At 43.5% G+C, this 25,746-nt stretch overlaps 1 protein-coding gene across 1 annotated transcript in view; it reads right to left on the reverse strand.

Moving 5' to 3' along the window:
* The window catches only part of B4GALNT4 (beta-1,4-N-acetyl-galactosaminyltransferase 4), a 174,640-nt gene that overhangs the window by 142,544 nt on the left and 6,350 nt on the right, over positions 1-25,746 (reverse strand). The gene's annotated exons all lie outside the window — the stretch shown is intronic.

Here is a 25,746-nt window from a genome sequence, read left to right on the forward strand (position 1 = left end):
ATGATAAATAGGAGGGGGAAATCAGTGGCACTTTACAGATCAGAGCTCAAACTAGAGCAGTGCCCAGCCAGACATTTGCTTTCACAATAGATTATGGTAATTCTATACCATCAAAAATGCAGAGCAAAATGAAAGGGAGTTAAGAAGTCCCCTCCCAGTCGTTCATTCCTCAAAGCCCCACAGGCTCCTGCCTCCACTGGCCCACAGGAGTGTGAATTTGGAACTCCCTCTAATGAGCAAGCCGGGGAAAGAGCAGAGTGACAGGCAAACAGCTTTGAAACGTCAAGGAATGCAGTGCCTGCTGAAAACCACAAAGTGTTTCTCCCTGAAGGGGACGCGGCGGCTGCCCCGCCTGGGATGTGCTGGGAAGCTCTTTCTATAGCGACTCCTCCTCTGACAAGCGACTCTCACGCAAACATGTCAATGAGGCGTCTCCAGCCGTTCGTATTCCAGCTGTCTCCGAGAGTGACAGCCAAGCGCAGCAGATAACTAGTGACACGCACCATAGGAAGCCTTCCAATAAAATAAGCTAACATAAGAGGAAAGACTACGCAAGTTGAAGAGGAAAAAAAACCCACACAGAGAGACAACAGAAGTGACCAGGCTCAGCGGCTGCTCTTTTACCACCTGCTTCTGGTCGTCCTTTGCAGATGACACACCATAAACCAGGGGACACTCCAGGGTGCAAGAGGGGGTGGGGCTCTGCATAATCACTGCACCCCAGCATAAAATATTCAGTGCAGCTGTAGTCCAGGCTGAGCGGGGGGCGGGGGGAGTGAACAAACAAACAAATGAAGGGACAAATGAAGGGACAAGCAAACAAGCATCTTACTGAAGAACAAACTATACATGACATTTGTCAGGTAGCTCGCTCAGACCAACGGGGACAATAGCATCAGGGTAGGCATGACATGAGTACTTTACCCTCACTGCAATCCTGGGTGGAATTGGCCCCTCCATGCCTGACAATCCAACAGGGAGTGTGATTCCAACTGAGACTGTAGTGGTGGTGGAGAGTTAAAGCTCCCCAGCTGGTCATGCTATGTTCCTGGTCCAGTTTAGGGGGCCCTGCGCCAGCGATTCATTGATTTTTTTTAATCAAGTGCTCCAGAGCAAACTAACTTTACTTATTTGTTATTGGGATTTATCAATAGGTCACATCAATGGAAATAAGAGACGCTCATAACACAATATGAAATATGCACTATACATATCTTAATCCCAACAACAAATTTCTTCATCTGCCATTACCCAAAGGCTTGACAAAATAACATTTTCAACATATAACATAGAAGGGATGCCTGAGCCTTCCAGAGCCAGGGCACCACCACCAAGAAAGCCCTGTTCCAAGTTCCAGCAACTTGGATCTCCCTCAATGATGGAGCAAGCAATAGAGCCTCTCTGACCAACCAGACAGGATGGCACTGAAAGAGCTGGTATTTTCCACTTAGTGCTTTGTACGTCAGGGTTAAAACACTGAACTGGGCTCAGACACTAACCTCCAGCTTAGTGGCTGCTGAAGTTGCCCTTCCTTTGATTCCCAACCTGAGCTTCAAGTCACAACACCTGCAGCCTCATCCAAAATCAACAGTGAATAGCTGTGTTCCATATTCATTTTACAGTGGTACCTTGGGTTAAGAACTTAATTCGTTCTGGAGGTCCTTTCTTAACCTGAAACTGTTCTTAACCTGAAGCACCACTTTAGCTAATGGGGCCTCCTCCTGCCACCGTGCCGCGATTTCTTTTCTCATCCTGAAGCAAAGTTCTTAACCCGAGGTACTATTTCTGGGTTAGCGGAGTCTGTAACTTTGAAGTGTCTGTAACCCGAAGTACCACTGTATTATTTATTTCTCATCAAATTTGCACACTGCTTGACTGTTTTGTTTTTTAAAAAAGCTCAATATGGTTTACAAAAGATAAAACAGTAAAATCCTGAAAACTGTACAACCTAATATTGCAGACTTGCCTTTTGAGGCGCAGGAGGAAACTTCCCACTGGGAAGATTTCCCTTGGGAATCTCCTTGCATACCACCACTCCCTACTTTGCAGGGTAAGTTTCCTTTGCCTCTTTTTCTTCCCATTATATGCAGGGCCTGCAGACTCTTTTTCCCACCCAATTTGAGTACTCACTCTGGTCACAGTGGCATTTTACAGCATCTTCAGGTGTTTATGTATGGGAAGAACTGCCTCCTGTAAAGTCCTCTCCTTAACACCAGCCTGCATGTAATGTGGTCCACCCCCCCCCCCCAGTTCGTGTCAGAGATGAGTGAAAAAATTGGCATTACTCTGCTGCCTCTGCTCTGCATGGAGAGGGGGCAATGAGTATTAAGACAGAGCAGAGGCCTTTCAATTTGACAGCATTAAGATGAAGTCTGGTCTTTATTTCAACAGCTCCTTGTACAACTGAATTTAACTTTGAAAATAAATTAAATGTTGTAGGGGGAACATGAGACCAATTCAGCGTTCTGGTTCAGGCATAACATTGTTGCTCCACAAAGCATTGTTTGTTAGAGCTGGGGTAGAGAATTGGCTGGAGTGTTCACCTTCTCCCTCTCCTCTAATATGCCGGTCTTGAAAGGACATGGTTCAATCAGTTTCCCACAATGTCCAAACTATGATTTGAGCCCTGTCTACAAACCAGAATGGCAAACAATGGTTTGGCCCTAATTCATTGCCAGCACTTAAAACATAATGCCCTGGTTCAGATGTCATAGTAACCTCTGGATCAGCAAACCAGGAACTCTTTTTAAGCTGGGCACCCAAGGAGGGCATACTGGATCAGGCCAACGACCCATGTAGCCCAACATCCTGTTCTCACCCTGGGAAAAACCAAAAGCAGGACCTGAGCACAATAGCACTCTCCCAGGTTTCTTGGACAAAAATACTCTTCAGTGTTGAACAGATTTTTTCTGTTCCCATCTTATTAGTTCTCATGATATAACTTTGCAGAAGTGGGTAAAACTGAGATCATGAGTTGCTCGGAGCCACTCCGTGGCAATTTCATGGCTGACATAGGACTTTAAAACTCAATTTCCCATGTACAAACTCAATATCTCTGGTCTCTGAACCATCTCAGATGGCATTTAACCTTTTCCTGTGCCTGCAGTTAAAAGGCAGGGAGTTCATAATCAGTACCCCAATACTAAACACATTTACCTAGAAGCAAATCCCATTAAAAGCATGTGTTTTAAAGGAAGCCCACTTTATTTGGCATTAGCATATCCACGGAAGCAACACCGAATACAACTTAAGGTATCTTAGAGACAAGTTCTCTAAAATATTTTTTTTTGTCTTCTCTCCCATGTCTCTGTTTGCTATTGGTATTTAGTAATAGGAATTGATTGATTTCTATTTCAAAAGTTATAGAGTTCTCAGAATGAAGTCTTTGAAGAATAAACAACAGAAGAGATTTATCTGCTTTATGTATTAGACCACATACACAACATTGAGGTTACATAACCCCCTTTTTGAGCTTAAATGTGAAACTGGAAGCCTATTTAAGTACAGCAGGGGTTGAGAGCATGAAGCCCAAGGCAGGAGCTGAATGAGGCCTTCTAGTCTGCCCCGTCTGTCTCTCCAGACCATATCCCTTGATGGTCCTCAGGAGTGCCAACTTGAATAACATATTGGGAGTGGGGCAGGTAAGCCCCACCCCACATAATTGATCACATGACATGGTGCATGCATACCATTTGAATGGCAATGCCCATCAGCTGGGGGGTGGCAACCTCCTGAAATATTTTATTGGGGGGGGGTGTCAAAGGTACCTCAGCCCCTAGGAGCTGGCTCCTATTCAGGTCCTGCTCAGCACTGCTTTTGGGTGGCTGGAACATACCCTACTGTATGAATAGAGTCACAACCATTGCCTCACCCACTTTTTGCCTCTTTGAGACTTTTTGAGACCACCACCTCTTTGAGACTCCTGGCAGGTTGCCCATGACAGAATGTGGCTTTCTGGCTGAAAAGGGCTCCCGACCCCTGAAGAGATTACAGGATTTAGTTTAGCATAACATCTCAAGAGCAAGCCACCTGTGTTTTCCAAATGGCTTTTAAAATGGTTTTAACCACTTTTCCTGTCAAACTTAAGAATCTGAAATGGGCATTTATAAATCAGAAGGAGGAAGAAATAAATATGTTTGATATTTAATCATTACAGACCCTGATTCAACTAAAATCAGTCCAGATTAAAGCCCACTGACCATACCTATCTTAAATCCCATTTCCACGAAGCTTGCTTTCCATCTGAGACCGTAGCTCAATTAAGAATGCTTACTCACTCAGGAGGTGTTTTCGTACTCAGAAGTAGTAACTGTCAAAAGGGCTGCAGGTGTTGGGTTTTTTGGTCCAGATTACTGTTTCTCAAACAGTGGGCCTCAGGGCCACATCCTGCCCAGTGATTCCTCACTTGCTTGCCCCAGATCCTAGCCAGTTCCATCAGCATCTTGCATGCTGAGTAAATGTGGCCAGGAGTCAGGGAAGTTCCTGGAGGAGGGGAAAGGGTCAGAGCAGGTGTTGAAAGAAGTTAGAAAGTGAATTAAAGGTATTATAGAATGATCGTCATCATCATTATCAATAACAAAATAAACTGGGAAAGAAAAAAAGGATGAGTGGAAGAAATGAATGTAAAAAGACCAGGAGTGGAGGGCCAAAAAACTGGTGTGTGGGTGGGAGTGAGATACAAATAAGCTACAAGTTGAGTGTGAAAGAAAAGTAGGCAATAAAATTACAGGAGACGGGAAAAATATTTTTGCAAGGCATGTGAGGGTAAGGAAGGGGAAAACAGGAGGAGGGGGAAATCTGCCTACACCTGGAAGGGAAGGGATTAAATTTTTCTTCTCCGTGTAGAGCCTTTGGATCAGGAAACTCTTCCTGAAGTGGGGAGGCTGTCACAATACTTCCAAGGCAAATGTCAATACTTAACTTTAAGAAAGCTGAACTACGAAACTGATCGTCCTAAGGAAAACACTGCTGCAAAAAATAAATAAATAGCAATTTAGGTAGCAGCAGAAAATGAGGTCAGTAACAGCCAGCTGACATTGTCAAATTCTGCCTCCATTTAGCAAGGACTCAGTAACTTTCAGCCATCTCAAATAGGCCTCGGGGGTAGAAATTGTGAGGTACTCTTCTCTATTAGGAAATCCCTATAAAAAATGGGACCAAAATGCAATCCAGCACCTTTCCTTGAGAAGGAATGTAAAAGAAAAAAGAAAAAAAGGAACATTTCATCAGAAGTAATTGTACAGAACCCTGAACTTTTTCAGCATAGACATCTGCGGTATAACATGCATGAAAATGTCCATCTGTCAACAATCCATAGCCTTCTTTCACTCTCCACCACACAGCCTGTCAAAGTCACTTTTGCACATAAAGCAAGCACGGTATAGAACAGAAGCAGGCGATCCAAGCTGTTGCATACAAAGATCTTCGAGAGACAGCCTGATTTGATCAGATGGGGTGAATTCTGGCATACATTAGTTTTATTATAATAACTGGGCATTAATATTGCACTTTGAAGTATGTAAATGCTTTTCACCCAGCCAACAATTCTGTAAATTAGGTTGCATTCTATTTTACAGATAGAAAAAATGCTGACCACATTCAGGTGATCACCCAAACCTTTGTAAACCATGATTTATGAAGTCATGAATAAACAATGTGGCCATGTGTTCTTCTCTCCCAATATCACATGATGGCTTCAGCATAAAAATTCTGACCTGCATATAGTTGGAGTTCCCAGTATATTTATTTTCCTGGTTTGTTAACCAACATTAAACCTGAATTCCCCATCATATGTAATGAAGACCAGTGGATTAATACAAACCTGAATTTTTGTGCAAACGTGATAGGATGTTAGAAGGAACAAGGGAGATGAGTGCAGCCATGATGCACCTCCATATCTTTATAAACCATAGCTTATGTCTTTGTGAAGTTTATAAACCATGGTTTATGAATCTTTGGATCATTGTCTAAACATGACCAATGCCATACTCTGTGGTTACAAGTCAGTGTGCACCTGAGAATAAATTTAATCCTGGTTTCAACGTGATCTGTTGGCCCACAGTGTATCTGTTTAGTACTGAGAAAAACAAACGTAAACACTGTACTTTCTAAGAGCAGCAACTTTAATCACGCATATGAATTCCTCCTCCTCTGCCATGACCTAACTCTGAGCTTTAATGCAAAGACTCAGAGAGCGCTGGAATGCAGAACACTGTATACTTTGTGTTCTGGAAAGTGTTTGCCCCTTCCTCAAGCACTTCCAGATGTATGGGGTCTATATGCCTTAGAAGTGCAACATTAAGCTAATGAAAACAACATTCCTCCTTCCCAGCTTATGCCTAAGTCTATCCCCTTCTTCTATTACATCACATAAGAAAAAAGCATCAGAACAGAGACACAGGTCCCCCACCCCCCATGGCTGAGGCATGGAGACTTTCCAAGTACATCTCCTTTCCTCAATTTACCACTGTCCCCACAATTCAAATGAAGTCAACTGTTTGAAGTTAACCTGCTAAACAATTAAGTAGTTCCAAAGAGGTGCACCCAGATGCTAGGATAGCAAACCTGTGGCCCTCTGGCTGTTGTTGGACTACAGTGTCCATCAACCTTGACCATTAGCTGTACTGGCCTGGGCTGACAGGAGCTGGAGTGCACAGGCTCCCCCCCATCCCTGACCTTAAAGCTCTGCCACTTCAGTGTTCACAGCACATGACATTACGGTGGCATCACTCAGTTTTACCAGCGCAGATGCTTATGATTAGGCTGCCAGCACCACTAGAACAAATGCAAAAACTCAAGCACTTAGACTCTTAGAGGGTTAACTGATCAGAGCTTTCGTCTGCCTGCCCACAAGCCAGACAGCACTTCTCAACCTTGCAAGCAAAATTTTGCCTTTAAAAGCATTCGGAAAGAGTTCCAGAGAATTAATGAGTCCAAAGGATAAACAAGTGCATTTCAATTAATATTAATTTCACATGCTCAAAGATCACAGCCAACCTTTGTCTCAACATGTATCCCCATGTTTCTTTTATTACAGGAGAGGTCAGACCACAGGGCTGCTGCCGCTTATGAGTTCACCTACTTGTGGTTACCCTTCCCCTGTGTATAACATTAAACAGCATAAGCTACTACCTGAACACCACATAGTACAACTTCAGACCTGCAATTAGCAGAGCTTCCTGGCTATAAAGGAAGGGGAAAGCAATATGGACGGCAACTGTTAGCATAGGGAAGGGGGAGGAATTCCCTTTTAAAGATTCCATAAGTCACAAGAGAAGTTCTTGAAGACGGTTCTCCTAAAAAAAGGGGAGGAGTGGGAAAGAGAAGGAAAACAGAGATGCTGTGGGACAAATGGCACGAAAACAGAAAACAGAACTTACAGACCCACTAACATATGGGATGAAGCTTAAAAGCTCAGAGCCCAACAAGGCTCAAGGCATCTTAAGAACTGTCATGTGGGGTTAGACAGCATGATCATCCAAGCTGAATGTTCTGTCTATTGACAGCGACCCCCCACCCCCACCCTCAAGTTTTAATGCTCAATCAGTCCATCCTGCAGGTGGTTAGTGCAGTGCTGGGACCTCATGAGATATGCTTCATTCAAGGGAGATTTCCCACTGTTTCCTACTTCCAGGTAGGAACTAGAAAGTACAGCCATGTGACAGACCCTTGTCAACCACAGAAAATTAGGTAACGTTCATGAATTTATGAATCTAAAACAAGTTTCCTTAGTTTGCTTAATAACATGGTACTGGAACCCTTTTTATTTTTGCATGCCCATCATTTTGCCAGTTTAACTAAAATGAGCACCAGTAAATCTGCTCTGGAATATGGTTTGGTCAGTTTCAGCTGGAATGTGTGTCTGTGGGAGTAAAGGCTTGCATGCCTATCTGTTTACTCTGCACTAAAAAGCAGCCACAGTAACTGATGAAGTGTTTTTTGCCAATTGATTAGCACTTAGCCAGCTAAATTGACCAATTAAAATAAATATTATGCCAGCTTAATACAAGTAATATTCTGAGAATACGCCATCAAGATAACTGTATATATTAATCAAGAAATAACCAAAAGACCGTATGTTTTCTGCAAAGTTAACTTAAATACATTTCCTGAACTATGCGATGCATACAGACTGTTGTGGAAATGGCATTTGAACTGAGCACCTTCTCACACGGGACTGACACATTTATTCATTATTCATCAATTATTATTAATACTTTCTGCCCTAATCTGCACGCTTTAATACCTGTTCCCCCTCAAGGGAGTATTCTAAGGGATACGGTGAGTTAGAAGGCCATGCTATGGATTAACATGCCTACTAGCTACACTTCTGCAACAAGAGATCACCCTCCTTCTCATATAAGGCTAATCCAAAACATGGATTAGTAGGGAACCTTTCTCAATTCTTTTTTCTTTTCGGGTGGGGGTGGGTCTTGCTTCAGATGTGGAAAAGGTAGAGTGGGAAGTGGCAAAAGAGCAACCTGGGCAACTTATTCAGTGGTGAGGACCACATTCCCTCATTGAATACCTTCCAGGGGCCATGTACCAGTGGTGGACAGGCAAATTGTGCCACTCTGACCCTTGTACATTCCAGCCATGCAAAAGACAAGAGGTTTCTCCATATAGGCAAAGCAGGAGGCATTGTCATAGTTTGAGGACACATGCCAGCTAAGCAGAAGTAATTGAGGAGGGCATGGAGCAGTCTGGGGAGGGGTGTGCAGTCCGGGGACAGTTCCAGCAGTCAGTGAGGTGTGGAGGGCTGTATTTGGCCCCCAGGCCTGATATTTCCTTGCTGCTGCCTTAGTAAATAAGCAGGTGTGTGAGCTCACTAAGAGGAGATTGCAGCAACTTTGATCGGGAGTCCAGTTGCTTTGCTGCACCCCTCTGTATACCTGCATATTTGCTCATCTGCATTAAGCCATGGTTTAGCTTAGCAGGATGCACAAACTGACTATTGTATCTCAATCTAATTTTCAAACACAGAGAATGTCTGCTGATTGTTTGTCTTGCACACAATCCCTCCAGCTGCTCCAACAACCTTCTTTGCAACAAGCAGCTCTTGGAGATGATAAGAGCGGAAAGTGGATTTTCATACACACACACATATTTTACACACACATAGTTTGTGCTACAACAGCAAAGGCCCTTTTTCATTCAAACCTGCAACTCTTCTATTCTCTTCCAATCTTGCTTTGCAGCATTTGCTAGACAGCTAATGTAGGTCAGCCATTCCAAAGTCAGAAGGGTGTCAACCCACTGCAAAGCTGACACACAGATATTTTACTTTCCAGGTCCCACCCAGATTTCTCAAGTTTAGTGACTGACCTAAAGAGGCTGACAAGGAGGCACCTCTAAGATAGATTCCCAAATAGCAGCTTGCACAGAGATAAATTAAGCAGAGGAATCACCCAGAGACCCCCCAGACAATCCAGGATTCACTGCCTGAGCCAAATCCGAGGGCTGTGCCTGCCATTAAAGTGCCTTATGCTTGTCTTATTACCAGTTCTTATAACATCGTAGCTTTGAATGCATGCTTTTGCACATTAAGAGATAGCACCTTCCTTCTATGAATGTATCACTTGTGTAAAGGAGCCGGGGATTGACACTGGACAAGTAGTGTGTAACCCAAGAGGTCTAGGGCCAGATTCTGCTAGTGGAAGCCAGAACAAGGACTCCCCTGGTGCAATGGGGGGCCCCCACACCTCCCCCAAATCCACTCTAGAGGGTCAGCAGAACCCCCAGAACAGTGTGTTGGGGGAGCAGAGGGGAGATTGTTCCACTGGGCTAGAAGTAATGCTTATGTTGATGGAACGATTGTAACAGCTGGATACTGAATTCCACCCCAGGATGTGGATGATGCTCTCCAAATGCAGAGCAGAAAACTGCTAGTTCAGATGTAAGGCAGTAATTATGGGAAAGCTTTAAATATCCTATTGATCTGAATACAAGCCAACCCGGAATATAGGCCACACCCCTAAAGTGAAATACCAATTAGAAAATGCTACTTTGCAGACATCTGGATTTATACCTTGCCTACTTACTGCAATACCCAAAGTGCCATATGGATGTTAGCACCACCCACTATTGTGCATCTCTCTGTGTGAGAATTATCATAATTTCTTTTCCCTTTCTGATTTTAAACATTCTTAGTATATGTATGTGCGCGCACGCACACACACACAAAATTAGGTACATGCACAACTAGAAACCTGTTAGAAGGCAATAAACACACACTCACCTTCAGCTTGTATGTAGAAGCATGTCTAAAAGATATAAAATTAAAGGCAGTTTCAAAGACATCAGAAGGCAGGGGACATTTATTCATTTCAAGATTTTGCCTGCACTACCTTCGCATGCACATCTTGTACGCCACAAACTTCCTGTTGCTAGAGCCAAGGATTTGGCACCTTAGGGCAGAAGAGAGTCCATGAGCAGAGCTTCACAACACCTCCCTAGTGTGTGATTTTTAATCTTAATTGCATTGGAAGTGGGAAAGTAGGGACAAGGAAACAACTTAACAAAAAAGATTTTTCCCCCTTTGCAATTGTATCTGCTATTTTCAAAATTGCTACCATTGTTGCACAGCATGCTATCACTGCAGAGCACAACAATTTATTTGGATTATATAAAAATGTCTTCACTTGCGCTTGTGAAAAGCTTCCCCACTTGGATAGAATGATGAGAAGCCATAGGAAGGGGAAATAAGTAGCCCATGAGACAGAGCTGCACAATAAGGCTGGCATGTTAGTGGTGGGCGGGTGCACACGTGCTTTGATATATGGAAGAGATGCCGGAACGCTAGGTTTAAGAGCTGCTGACAGGCAATACACACATGGATTGGGCAATGGCTCAGTGGTACAACATCTGCTTTGCATGCAGAAGGTCCCAGGTTCAATCCCTTGCATCTCCAGGTAGGACTGGGAGACACTCTGTGCCTGAAACCCCGGGGAACCGCTGCCAGTCAGTGTAGACAGTACTGAGCTACGTGGACTAATGATCCGACTCGGTATAAGGCAGCATCCTAAGTTCCTATGAAACACTCTATAGAAGACAGCTCTTTACTGTATTTCAATTTTTCCTGCATCTTCATTTTTCCAACTTCCAACAGTTGGTGAATAGGAATTAGGAAGAAGACCTGTTTTGGATGGGGTTGCATTCCTCTTTGGTTTTTCGGATGTTGAGTGAAGGAGCAGGTTCACAGACTCCTGGATTCAGCCTTGCCACTGGAGGTGTAGGTGGCTTTGATGGCTAGGAGCCCCTTTTACCAGCTTAGGCCATTCCCAGACAGCCTCCTCCCAGCAATCCATGTGTTGGTAAATCTACCAGATAGACTACAGTAATGCACTTTGTGTGCGAGGACATATGGAAGCTGAAACTTCTGCAAAATGTGACAGCTCAGCTGTTAGGGTCCATATAACACCAGTCCTAAACGAGTTGCATTGGTTGCTGTTTACCACCAGGCCACATTCAAAATTATGATGTTTGTTTATAAAACCCAAAACAACTTGGGAGGAACCTTCTCCCATACCTAAGATCAATGGAGTAGCTAGGTTGAATTTCCCCCTGTCTTATTGGTACCTGTTTATCAATAGCAGGCATAGGCAAACTTGGCCCTCCAGATGATTTGAGACTACAATTCCCATCATCCCTGACCACTGGTCCTGTTAGCTAGGGATCATGGGAGTTGTAGGCCAAAAACATCTGGAGGGCTGAGTTTGAGGAAGCCTGATCTAAATTAACAAATACAATTAAAACCTACCTAAGAACAGCTGAAGAAACAGCATACAATATGCTTTCCATGTACAATTCACTTTTATGGAATCTGGTATTACGCATATCAAAAAATTCCAGAAACCTTAAAAATGTCAAAATGCCCCCCTCTTTATCACTTTATCACCCAGAAACATTTTTCTGTTGTCATACATATCTGTTGTGACATCTACCTATCTGCTACACATATTCAGCAATTAAATACTATACTACACTTCTGATAATGCTATCCAATTTATTAGATGTGGTTCCAAGAAAAGTTAGTATTCTGCCAGTCAAATGGGCACAAACTAGACAACATGCTCCTATAATAAGCACACATTCAATGAATACCACTACTTATAGTACGTGTTCTAATTAGGACACCTCTAGAGAACCTTGGAGCAAAAGACCAATTAGTTCATTTTTCATTCCACAGCTGCCATCCTATATCCCATTACAAATGCTTACAGCCACTGATGTCAATGGAACAAACTAAACATTAAATGAGTGCAAGACTACAGCCTACAATTCTGTGCAACTGACAGCATGTTTATGATGGCCTTACTAGAGATCAATGAAAACTATTTGCTAACATTCAAAAAACTTGAAAGAGAAAATTTATTTATTGTCTGTGGTACAAGAGTAAACACCTGATCTATTTTCAAGGCTGGAGAAAGAAAACAGTTTTTGAGAGAGTTAAGAGGGCTTTTGCAGAGGCCTGGTTTCACAAGATGCATGCCCGGGGTATCCAAAATGCTGCTCTCCAGATATAGGGACTAAAACTTCCACCATCCCTGTCCATTGGCCATCCTGGCAGGATCTGGTCCAACAACATCTGGAGAGCACCAGTTACCCCTGATGCATACCTGCACATGCACGTTTTTCTCTCACTGTCACCTATGGCCAGAGAGGTTAAATAGCAATGTTACCAGAAGTGAAAGTGGGATGATCGTACACAATCATGTAGTAATAATAATGATAATTTATTTTTTGTACCCCGCCCATCTGATTGGGTTGCCCAAGCCACTTTGGGTGGCTTCCAACAGAAGCCCTTTTTTCAACTCTTTCTGAAGTTGAAGAAAAGGGGTTGGGGGTTGGAATCACCTGACTCCAGTCTAACCCTTTGGGAAATGTACAGAAAAATGGCTATTAATTTTTTTAAAAAACATTGTCAGGACAATTTCTCCCAGGTGGGTTTGTTTAGGGCCAGAGCTAATATTGATCTTATCAGGCTGCTAACTTCCTCTCTCAGTCTGTTTTTCTAGAACAGACAGTCATCACTCCCTGATACAGTTAAGGAGCTCTTCACGGTGAATTTAGTTAATATTTCCACAACAGTTTCATTTGGTTCACAAGCCCTCTTTAAAGCAGTTTCCAAACTCCAACCCATTAAATGGACCAGATTATTGAAAATAACATTTCAAGTAGAGGGTTGCTATCTAAGATTTATAAGTAGCCTCTGAGAGCTAGCTTAAATGAAGGCAGGTATAAAAATAAATGAGTTCTAGTTATAGACATTCCAATAATAGAAAAGGATTAGAACTCAAGACATGAATCAACTCAATACATGAATCTATCAGATCGTTCTCCCAGTCCTCAAAATTTGAGAGAAATATAGTTCTGTACAGATGAGACCTCAGCACTAGAAACCAGTTAAATAATGTCATTCATAAAATAATGTAGTTCCAGTGTTAAGTACAACATATGGCACTGATTTTTTGCAGATGTGGTAATAGGGTCCCCATGTTAAAGACTGGGGGTATTAAATTTTCTTTTACAGTGGTACCTTGGGTTACAGATGCTTCAGGTTACAGACTCTGCCAACCCAGAAATAGTACCTCGGGTTAAGAACTTTACCTCAGGATGAGAACAGAAATCGTGTACCAGCAGCGCAGCGGCAGCTGGAGGTCCCATTAGCTAAAGTGGTGCTTCAGGTTAAGAACAGTTTCAGGTTAAGAACGGACCTCCGGAACGAATTAAGTTCTTAACCCAAGGTACCGCTGTACTAACTAGTATTACCATAAGTCCAAGTGTTAGTAATATTGTTACCTTTAACTAGTAATGTTGTTACTTAAAAAAAAAATCTGATGGTTGTAGTTAAAAGATTATAATGACACAGAGTTGGAAAATCTAGTTATCCTTTCTATAGTGGGGATTTGCTTTAGGAAAAAGCATTGTCTGTTGCGGAAATGGGCAAATTAGCAAAAGGAATCCACGCTAGGAAGGGTTTGTTACTGAGATGGGTGCCCTTTGAAGTATTCTAAATTGGAAGAGTGGTAGGGTTTGGTAACGTCTGATTTTATAACATCTGAATGAAGTAAACGCCTCCTTTTAGGTTTTTTAAACACACAAGCATATATTGCACGGGCCTCCTATCAGGGGTACATACCATGTGGAGCAAATGCTGGCGACTAGAAGGAGACAGACAATGCAAAAATAAAACTGCTTCCTGAAATTTAACTGCTCCCATCCCACCTGCTCACTGACACAAACTATTGAAGCCACCATGTTACAGGCACAAGTGGAAGTTCTCTTCAAGCTCCTTGTGATTTCATCAAAGGAATGGTGTTCTCCTCCCCTGGCCTTTCCATCTTCAATGTCAAGATACAGCCTAGGGCTTGTTACAGGGGGCCAATTTAGGAGCAGCTCACCTGAGAAACCCAAGCTAAAGACTAAGGTATCCGCCAATGAGGCAGGAACTAAGTGGGTCACAGAAATGAAGAAGAGGTAAAGAGCTGTGAGAGAAGTCAGGCGGAGTGATTGTGCAGGTATCCTTGACTGGCAGAACAGAAAGAGAAAAGGGTTGTGAGTTCACAAAATACGACCCGCATGTGGAAGCAAGGGATAGCTTCAGGCAGTCCACCAACTCTCCAACATGCCAGAAAGCCTGCCAACTGCAGGGATAATTTGCTCTGTTTCAGAGCTGTCAGTGCTGTCAGAAATGCCATTCTACTACCAGAGTTATTACAGGATATGTTTGTGGATCTGGGCTGATGGTGCATGATGCTTCCAATGCAGCCTCACCCATAACTTAGGATGTACAGATTCCTGAGCATGCAGGTATATTGTACAATATACTTCTTTTGGCATGAGGTTAAGAATAATGTAGAACAGACAAGACAGACAGACAGATGAATTATTGAAAAGCAGAACCAGTGGTAACAGAGGAGTAGGAATAGGGACTGTGGTCCTTTTGACAGACAAGGAACCAAGTAGTATGTACACACCCACACACACATGTGAGTGTGTGGGTGTGTGCGTGCAGTTATAAATTCTCTTTTGGGGTCTTTATAAACTGGCTGCAAAATCTTCAGCCTGCCTTGCAACCATACAGATTAGGAGCTTATATAAAAATATTTGAGCAGGTTAAGACAGGGACTTAACACGGGGTGGAAAACCTGTGGCTTAAGAGCTGCATACAAACATGGGAAGAGGATAGCACACCCACTTTTGGCTCTGGCCCTACCCATCAGTGGCCACAACCTCATCCACTCCCAGGGAATTTAGCCCTCAACAGAAAAAAGAAAACAAATTGCACAACACACATTTTCAAACAGAATCATACGACATAAGAAGCAACTGAAGTTGGTAGAGCTTCTTAATTCTGTGGTATGACAAACCCTGATAGCAACGTGCACTGAAATGATGGGGGGGGCACCCCAAGCAGCTTAAATAAAAGTTGTCCATCCCCTCCCAAAAAAATTGCATGTATGATGAAGATCAGCAAACTGCTGGTGTCCTATATCAGAACAGAAGGAACCCCATCAGCAAACTTCTCGCTGCCCTGGTAAGTAGCCCAGGTGTTTCAATAATGCTTTTCTCACTTTAAAGAGATTAAGTAAAGCCACAGAAGGGCAAGTTAGCTTAATTGCCATAAGGTGAAACGATCAGACTTTGTGGCTAAAAAAGCATTACAATAAGTTCTTCCACTTTTGTGGTATGATAAGTGGGCTAAGGATGGAGAAATAGCCGTACAATTTTACTCTTTCTAGTACAGGAATTCCCTAGATTTCCCTACGCTGATGAACAGCCACTAAAGCATCAGGTTATTTACAAGGAATAGGATGAGACTGATGTTCTGCAAGTAGGGGCTTCAATACATTTCAGAGGCAAGTCTTCCGCAAGAAGTAAGCAAGGAATGCAGTAATCATCATTATCCTTTTTGTCTTTCCCTATGCACATGCAAGCAAACTTAATTCATCCTACTCTTTTAACAAGATACAATGGATTCTGAATTATGCAGAACCCTGGGGACTTCCGGGTTGGCGCCATCGCCGAATGGCGGACTCCCTCCGAGCTCCGGAGGGAGCCTGCTCGGCAGGGGCTGGGTCCTACCGCACCGGCGATGCGGGGACCCTTAAAAACCACGGCCACGAGGGCCGTGGACATGGAGACTCGGCTGGCACCGTCAGCGCCCTCCCGACTCGTGAAGGAGCCTTTTTAAAGGCTACGGATCGGGTGCCGGGGAGAAGCGTGGTGCTTTGAGTCCTCTGCTATCCCTGCCGAGCGCAGCCGCATGCCATCCGGCGGAGAGCGCTGACTTCTTCCATTGAAAATTCGGACTTTTTAACAACAACCCGTGAGTAATTTGGAAACTGGGCTTAAAAGGAGGAAAAAAAGAATTTCTTTTTGAATTGGACACGAGCGGGGGGGGATCCAAAAAGGAAGTCAGTCCCCCCCCCTATTGTAAACCTTCCAAGACAAGGACGGGGAAACCAAGGTCCAAAAAGATTTGTATTGCTGATAAAACCTAAGAATTCCACGATGGGAAATTATAAGAACTGTGCTGGAGGACGAATTGAGGGAGAAGAAACGTAACCCCCCCCCCTGGGAACCGGGGTGATTGAAGAGAGAGCCTGGTGAAAAGAGTCGGAGATTTTGACAGCTGTCAAAGTAGCTGTCAAAGTCGGAAAGCAGAGAGGATTTTATTATGAGAACTTTGCTGGCTAAATTTGTTACAATTTGCTACAACTTTTTAAAACTTGGATACAAAATGGCGAAAACATGGATAACAATCGGACTTTTGGACTAGAGAAAAACAAAGTTACAACAATCCCCCTAGAGGAGTTTCGGGACATTACAAAGATGGTCGTAAGTGGAAAAATATCATTGGAATTTTACAGAACTGGTTATCTTCTGGGAAAGCTGCAAAACGGAAATAATATTTTGTCTACAGGGTGTTCAGCTAAAGGAGACAATAGAATTTTCTATTGAAGAAAGGAAGGGACTGAACGCAAGTTTTTGTTCCTGAATAACAATAACCCCTGCAGACTTACTAAGCTTCTGAATTAGAACGTTTCAGCAGTGGAACAAGAGGAAACTGGACTACAATTTGGAAAGAACAATGGGGGGAGCTTTATTAAAGATCTGAAGCTAAGTGTTTTAAAAAATAATTATGAAAGGAAAAAAACAAACAAACAAAAAAAAGCCAGCAAGGAGTTGGGGGAAATAGGCGATTTATGGATTGTAAGAATTCCAGGCGGATAACATGGTTTGGTGGTCAGGGGGAAATTAAACCGGGGACAGAGGGGGAGAACTAAAATCCAAAGGCTTGTCAATTTCTTTTTTTTTTTGACTGGTTTTGTCTTATCTATTATACCTTTTATTTCTTATTTCTGATATTTCTATTATGAGGGGTATCTTTATTATTAAAAAAAAAAAGGGAAATTGTGGAATAAAAATGGGGTGGGCCCTGGGAAAGAAATTTTTGGTTTTTTATCAAGGGTATTGATGAGGAGTGTAGAAATTTTAAATTCGAACAATGGTCTAAACAAATTAAGTTTTTAATCAGAACTGAGAGCTTGTGGAGCCAACAACATGAAACAGGAATATGATAGGGGTGGGGGAAGGGGGGAGTCCCAGAAAGTGGATATATGAAAATAAGGTTCTGAATGTATTTTAACTCTTACTTTCTGTATTTTTGAAAATTTTAATAAACATTATTTAAAAAAAAAAAAAATGAATTATGCAGAACCCTGAGCAGGCAGGGAACTGATCCAAAAGATGAAGCACTTTATCTTATGGAGATTTATGGTGGCACAAGGAGGGTTTTCTTCTGGGAAAGGTGCCTTAGTCATTCCACAAAGTATCAGTCAGCAGAGTACGCTGCTTGTAGAGCCTGTGCACCACAGGCCCTGATCACAATTTATCCATTTACACTTGTACTTTGAGAGCTAATGGAAGAGACTTCTTCTCAGAGGCCAAAGGATCTATTCACCACAGGAAACCAGAAACATATTTGATTGCTATGTTTTACAAATGAGAGGATCAGCCATCAGTTTTCCCCTTCCCCCACAAGCTCGGGGAGACAAATCATAAAGCCCTTTAAAAATGTGGTGTCAAAGCACCCCTCAGCCCACCCCAAACTTAAGACACAATGAAGGCAGGGGCCCCCAACATAGCAACACACTTCTGCAGCACAAGCAACTGGGCAGGCAACAGCAACGGTCGATACAGCTCATATTTTTGCCCAGCAAGAGCAGAGAGACACATTAACAAGATTGACAGTCAGCACTCAGCTGCTATTCAATGCCCAGTGGGCAGTAGAGAAACTGTCAAAAATAATGCCAATTTCTTACTGAAGGAGGCATCTAGCATTAGTTGAGGCAGACACTGTTGGCAGTTATGAAGTAAGCATACACACAAAGGACCCTGGGGAGGAGCAAGCAATCTTACCCCATTGCAGCAGTCATGTATATCATATACCTACCCCTTCATATCTTGAGAAATGCAGACAATTACGCTTTTATATCATTGTTCAAGTTTAGCCAATGGTCTCCACAAGGAGAAATAAATGGAAAAAACAAAAGATAAGTAGGAACAACTGCCAGCACATGATTCTCACTAGAGCCATTTCATTAAGGTTGAGGAAGGGAGATGAAGTCTAGAAAAACAACAGAAACCAGGCCACATCAACACATCTTTATGGGCAGCCACACTGCCTCTGAATAACCCACAACAAGGGAAAAGAAACACAAAGTTCTGATGAGGCGGAATGAGATACAGCAATGGCTAGGAAGAGCCACAATGTTAGATTCAGTCTACACCAGTTTTGCAAATGTATCTGTGCCTCTTTAATGAGGCAGATGAGCTCAGGAGAACAGCCACAGACCAGTGGCAGAGCACATGCTCTGAATGCAGCCTTGTTCCATGGCATCTTCCCTCCTCACCTTTCCTTACAGCAGTTTTCATCATAAGCAGCAGCAACAACAGCAGCAGCAGCAGCAGCAGTGGGCAGCTTTGCTGAGACAATGGAAGTAAATAGATGAGATCCATTGTCCTCTGAAGAGCACAGAAGCCTTCCAGGAAGCAGTGCAAACAAGAATACTAGGCACCAGGGGAAGTGCTGTACCATTGAGGAAGCAGAAGGGTGGTATTGCAGCTACTGGTACTGCCAATGAAGTTTCCAAAACTTGGAGGGGAACAAGAGGAGCAAGCAGAACATGACCGGAGAATGATGTTATTGATTTGTAAATATATATATTTTTGAAATCCACCTTGGCTAAATTGCTGTGAGTTTTGTGGCAGGGAGCTAGAAAAAATACTTGGAGAGCCATATATAGCCAGCAAATTAGTCACCCATGAGCTAAAGGATGTTTGATAGCAGGTTTCAGAAAAACCTCTGTCTGCTTCTGCCAGAGAGCATATATGAATGGACTAGAAAGGACCAATAGTCTGGACTATGCATAAGGCATCTTCATATATTCACAAGCGATGAAACACACACATACACACACACACACACACAGAGAGAGAGAGAGAGAGAGAGAGAGAGAGAGGAAATGGTGTACTGATAGGAATATGTTCATTGGGTTCACTGCAGACCCAGTCCCCACCTTGTGTGAAAACAAACCACAAATTGCATGGGAAAAATGCAGCTCTGAGCATATCCTATTGCTCCTCAGTTTGCTACCAACCCAGAATGCATCTGTAGGCAGACTGCTGCCTCATCTGTAGTTGACAGACCAAAATCTCATTGTGCTTCCCTGCATTCCAACAAGTACCTCTCTAAAACCTCTCATTCATACATTGGCAGGTCTCCCCTCCCTAAATCCATGCCCCTTCACCCCACTGCTGACAGCCAGGACATCAGTATTCTGGAAGGGAACCTATTAAAGCTGCTGTTTACAGCTCCTCACAAATAAAACCCGTCTCCTGTTTGACTCCTGCAATAACCTAAAGTGCTAAATCACTCCCTTCAGTGAAACGCCTGCCAGGGAAATCTCCAGCTACTGAAGTGCTGGCAACCCCCATTAAGAATCATTTTATTTTATTTTAATTGTATTTTTTACCTGGTGTGTGCTACAGTTTCCACCCCATTGACTTGGTGTGCTTTGCAGCCCGGAGAGTACCGTAATGGCCTCATTATTTCAGCTGAGGAATCTCTGTGTTAAATTAGGCAGAGAAGGGTAATTATCTACTTGTAGGAGATAAGAAAGAGGTTTATTTTATCAGGGACATAATGCTATTCTGGTCGGGATTCAACTCTCCAAATTGTACAATGCTGAATACAGGCAGGAGACCAGCATTTCCCCTGTGAGTAGTGTGTAGCGAAATGCAAATAACTAGCCACCTTGATGCACAAGCAGCCCTGCAGAGAACATAAGCTACGAGCTTAAAAATCAAGAAACGCCAAAACTCCATGAGACACCTTTCCCCAGCCCAGCCCTGAAGGCAACAGCTTATTTGCCAGTTATCATAACCTTTTGCATGTCGACACTGCAGAAACAATTCAGTAGACAGCAGGAGATACTACACACACCCAGCCCTCAGCCTATGCAAAGTGCATCTGCTTAGAACTGGCTAATTTAACAAGCAATTAACCTTTCTGCACATCCTCCCCTTGGCTGATCTGAGAATCAGCAAAGTGGGCCATAACTAGAGAATAAATTGGACTGTGCCTCGCCGTGGCAGAAGCCCATCAGTTCTCTAAGGTACATGCAAACGTGCACATCACACTCCCCGGAGACAGTGTCCATCGCTTGCCAAAAACCAGTGCCCATTCTCTGGCATCCTTCCTGGAGTCCAACAATCTGTCAGCACCCACTTGTCAGTTGTAACAGGAGGGCCCAACACAACTGACAACAGCATAATTAAATATATTTTAAGTGCCCCGTGCTGAAGAGAGGAAGCAGTGGGCTGGGCAAATGCCAGTGGCTGCTATCTTCCTCCCCTCCCCCACCATGCCTCTGGGATGCACTGCAGGGATATTTAAGGAAAAGAAGATGAGCACACTCACCTGGGCTCCCGTCAGAAGCTTATCAAGGCCTGGGGTCAGGATTGCATCTATCATGGCTTCTGTCTTTCTTTCAGAAGCCCAGTGATGAGAGGAGCACTGGGCCAGGCAGCTAAAGCAACTTCTCACTATTGCTTGTCCATACCACTGCCTCCCTCCTCCCTGGATAAACCACCACAGCAGCAAATTCTTTGGGGGGGGGGCTGTCAAAGTGACACTGTCTTCAACTACTTTAATCCAAACAATGGTTTAAAACAGACTTGCAAGCAGCCACTCACTTGAGTCCAGTAAGAATCTTCCCCAGGCAAGCAGGCATAAAAGCTTTAGACAAAATGGATTCCTTCTTCTTACAGGGCACAAATCACTAATGCAGGCTATGGATGGAGCAAGTGGGCTAGGAAAGGTAACCCTTGCAGAGTCTTACTTGCAAGGAGTGGTTTGAGGATCTTAAAATAAAGCAAGGCATGAACTGCATTAGCCTTTTAATTCCTTTTTGAGGCTGACAGACCAGTGATTCTTAATTAGGGACATGTGGTCCCCACAGGGAGTCATCTACAAATCTTGGGTAAGGGGTGTAGAACTCGGGGGGGGGCATTCTACATTTTAGGCAGCTCCTTCTCCCTCTTGCAGTAGCAGCAGAGGACAGCTGTGGTAAACTGCTTACCCTGTCTTGAGTATAAAATCCCAGATCCTTGATTTCTGCCCCCAATTCCTTTAAAAAGTGGTACATGGCAAAAGAGGAATCAAGCAGGAATGCCTCCTCCCCAGTTCCAACAGAAACAGTGAAATGATGCTCTGTCCATTTAACAATGATACTGTAGGATGTAGCCAATGCAATCTGTGTGTAAGCAGAAAAGGCTTCCGCTCACACAGCGGACTTCGTCTCCTCTCTCCTGCAGTCCCCTCAAAAGCCGCTGGAGGAACCTCGAAAGAGCATCAATGGCTCTCAAATAAAATCCAGCACTTCTTGGAGAACCAATATTCCCCTTGCTTGTATGACATTTTAAAACACACCACCTCACCCTGCACTGGAGGCAGTGCCATAGGAAGGGGGTGTGGTGGGTGTGGGCTGCGCCAAGTGTCATCACTGGAAGGGGGGTGACAAAATGGCAAAAATACGTGTTTTTAAAATAAAATTTAAAAATTGGGCTCATGAAACTTTTTAGTTCAGTCAACAAACACAACGACATTGTGGCTTGGGTACCTGCAGGCTCCGCGCTGCCTGAAACGGCATTGTGGGGCTTGCGTCTGCCCACCGCCTCTCCCTCAGCCACCCTACAGCTAAGGGGGAAGCAGCAGAGAGGTTTTGCACAGTGCGCACTGCCCTAGCTCACCTCACCCCCAGGTGCAGGGCACATGAAACGCCCCAGGCACCCGAGAGGCTAGTTATACTGTTGACCTTAGGTCAGGGTATCACATACCGTATTTTTCGCTCTATAAGACGCATCAGACTACAAGACGCACCTAGTTTTTGGAGGAGGAAAACAAGAAAAAAAATATTCTGAATCTCAGAAGCCAGAACAGCAAGAGGGATCGCTGCGCAGTGAAAGCAGCAATTCCTCTTGCTGTTCTGGCTTCTGGGATAGCTGCGCAGCCTGCATTCGCTCCATAAGACGCACACACATTTCCCCTTACTTTTTAGGAGGGGAAAAGTGAGTCTTATAGAGCAAAAAATACGGTAAATCTTTTGCTTGTGGCTCAGGAGGCATTTGGTGATCATCAGGCTTTCGTGTTGAGTGGAAGTTAAGAACTGGTGAGATAGATGGTGCTATGCTTCTGGTGCTCAAATGCACCACTTGTGTTTTCTATCCACATTTCTGCTCCCTATTCCTTGCCACATCCTACACCAAGTATCCTCTCTCTCTACCATAAATCCCTGAACAAAAAGGGAAATTGCAATTAGAAAAGATCAGGTAAGTGTTGCCAACCACACAGACACTTGATCAAGGAACTATTGGAGGGATATATTTAAAAGCCCAGGCTCACAGGCACTCAACCAACCTAATTTTTAAGCATTAGAAACATAGGAGCCAATTCCTAGGGGCAAAGGCCCCTTCAGCCCCTTCAATAAAATATTTGAGGAGGCCAGGACCCCATAGTTGATGGGCACTGCTATTCAAATGGTGTGTGTGCGCCACATCTTTTGATTGATTATGCAGGGCAGGGCTTATCTGCCCCCCCCAATATTTTATTCAAGTTGGCACCCTGATTAGAAATATGCATTGATAGCAACCTAAATGTACATGATGGGAAGGAAGAGGCTGCTGAAGAGACAATGTAAATAGGAGTCAAACAGTGACTATCTGGCCTGAGTACCTTCATTCCAATGTCTATAGAAGACAAGCTGTGAACAGCTTTTTAACCCACTGGCTCTCTCCTCTTGAGATCTCCTCCTTGTTCCAGTCTATTAGTGCTAAATTAAATGAATGTCAGATCTAAAGATCTTCCCCTGTACTACTCCAGTCAGCTGACAGCTGATCTCTCTGCCAGCCACAATTGTACAACTAAGCTACCCAGTTGGTGCACCAGATGGTCATCAGCATCTTCCTCCAGAAATGGAGGTCAGAGGAAGGTTAGCCTGTCAGCATCTGGCATTGGAACAAGGTCAGCTATAAAGGAAACCAAGAGAGCAGCCCAGGAACTGCACTCCCACCTGAGCACGCAGCATTCCAAATACAGCAAGGCTCCAGGTTGCTCACAAGAGAGGAAACCTCAGTTTGGAAAGAAGACCAATTCCCAGGTTTAAACAGACTTGCAAGCATGCAGGAGAAGACAGTTGCCCACCTCTGGGTCTACCTGCCAGCTGCAACCCCTCCAGCAGCCTCTTGCTCGCCACCACTGCTCCATGCTCAGTCGGTGTTAGAAACTCAGACATATAAGCTAATCACTGAATGCTAAGTGTTTTGGACTAGGACCTGGGAGACCAGGGTTCAAATCTCCACTCAGTCCTGAAACTCACTGGGTGACCTTGGAGTCAGCTGTAGCCTCCTAACCTACCTTGCAGGGATATGTAGGGATTAACTAAGGAGGAGGGGTGAACCATGTACTCTTTGGAGAACAAGGTAGGATAGAAATGCAATAAATAAGCTCTTCTGCCTGCTTGCTTGCTTGTGAAAACTGGAGGGACCAGCCAGATGGAGATGTCAGTCCTTAAAGGGCTTTAAAAGGCTAATCACACTCTGAGGAGAGCACTGGGGGGGAAAGCAGAACAACTGGGAGGGTGAGGAGGGGCAGTTGCTTACTAGATGCTATTATTGGCCAACTGCTACTTGCCCCAGGCAAAGGGTAGGCATACAAGCAGCTGTCTCTCAGCTAAGGAGATATTAACAGCCATACAGGTGTCTCTAGTCTGCTGCAAATTGGATTTAGCTTCTTCAAACTGGAATTGAGTCAGATTTTGGCTCCAAAGAGAAGCAGGTTTCAAACTTGGTTCAGTATAACATTCCATCAGTTACAGGTTAAGATTTCCCACCAATTTTGAATTTTAACAGCTCATTTAATTCCAGCTTAAGCCTCTGTCATTTGGATGGAAAGCACAAGCAATTTCAACAGCAATACCCCCCAAGGGAGCTTCAATAGATGCCACTCTGACCTGCCTATAGAATCCACATGACAGCCATCACTGCAGCAAAGTATTTATACTTGCATAAATCAGAATCCCAGGGGGCCCCTTCAGTTTACAACTTTGTCTCTGCTGCAGTTTCATACTTTCCACCCCCTACCTTAAAGTGCATTTTATCTAAAGCTCTTTGTCCCCTCCCCATACTTATCCCTCCCTCCATCAAGGATATTTGAATTTCTCTTAGTCTGCAAAGCTGAAGAAAAAGACTCTTACAGAGAGGCTCATTCAACTCTTGTGCAGCAGTGGAAGAGGCACTGCAAACCTCCTCAATTCACTCGTTTTTGGGGGGGTTGGGGGTGGGTCTCAATCAAACAATTTCCCTGTACTACCCTTCAATTCCTGGATTCCAATTTTTAGAAGATGAAACAGTCTCTATTGCTTCTGTCCAGTTCATCATCCGAACTCTGCTTGCTTTTAAGAGATGTAAGAAAGAAGCAAAAACGATGCCCAAATATTCTTCACCCGGTTCTGGTGTAACATGCAAAGCAGGACTCCTGGATTTCACCTTCAGTCCTTCACCTATTTAACAAGGAAAAAAGAAAAGGAAGTGCCCCCGCCCAGCTTATAGGTAGCATATGAAGCAGCTCTTGGAACTTTCTGTTGGTACATCATCGGTGTTCTCTCAATAACATGAAAATAGGAACAATGTCTTTTTATCAGAGCTTTATCTTAAGAAACAAATATCATCATCATATATTTAGTTATGTCTCACCTTTATCCTTGACAGGGATTCAAGATGGCTTACAGATAAAAAAAAGAACAGCTAAAAACATTTTTTTTTTAATCATAAAAGCAATTAAACATTGGTAGAATTAAAAACTATAAAATCTATCAAAAATCTACACCTAAGTACAATATAAACAGCACAGCACCAGCCGTTTCATTAAAAGCAAGCAGTTCCCAAAAGTCTGTTGGAGTAAGAAAGTCCTCACTTCCTCATTAAATAATTTGCTAGTTTCTTTTTTAATAGGATCTATAATTTGCACAGGGCCTTCAGAGAAGCCCACTATAAAGATATAGCAATGAAACATCCTACATCATCATTCCCCACTTTCTCCCCTCTGCACCTTACAAATTTTGCAGAGGATACACAACCCACTGGCCACCAAGTCACAACTCTGCCTACAGACTGAGACAC

The sequence above is a fragment of the Podarcis pityusensis genome, assembly GCF_964106645.2.
Source record: "Podarcis pityusensis genome assembly, chromosome: 1".
NCBI lineage: Eukaryota > Metazoa > Chordata > Lepidosauria > Squamata > Lacertidae > Podarcis > Podarcis pityusensis.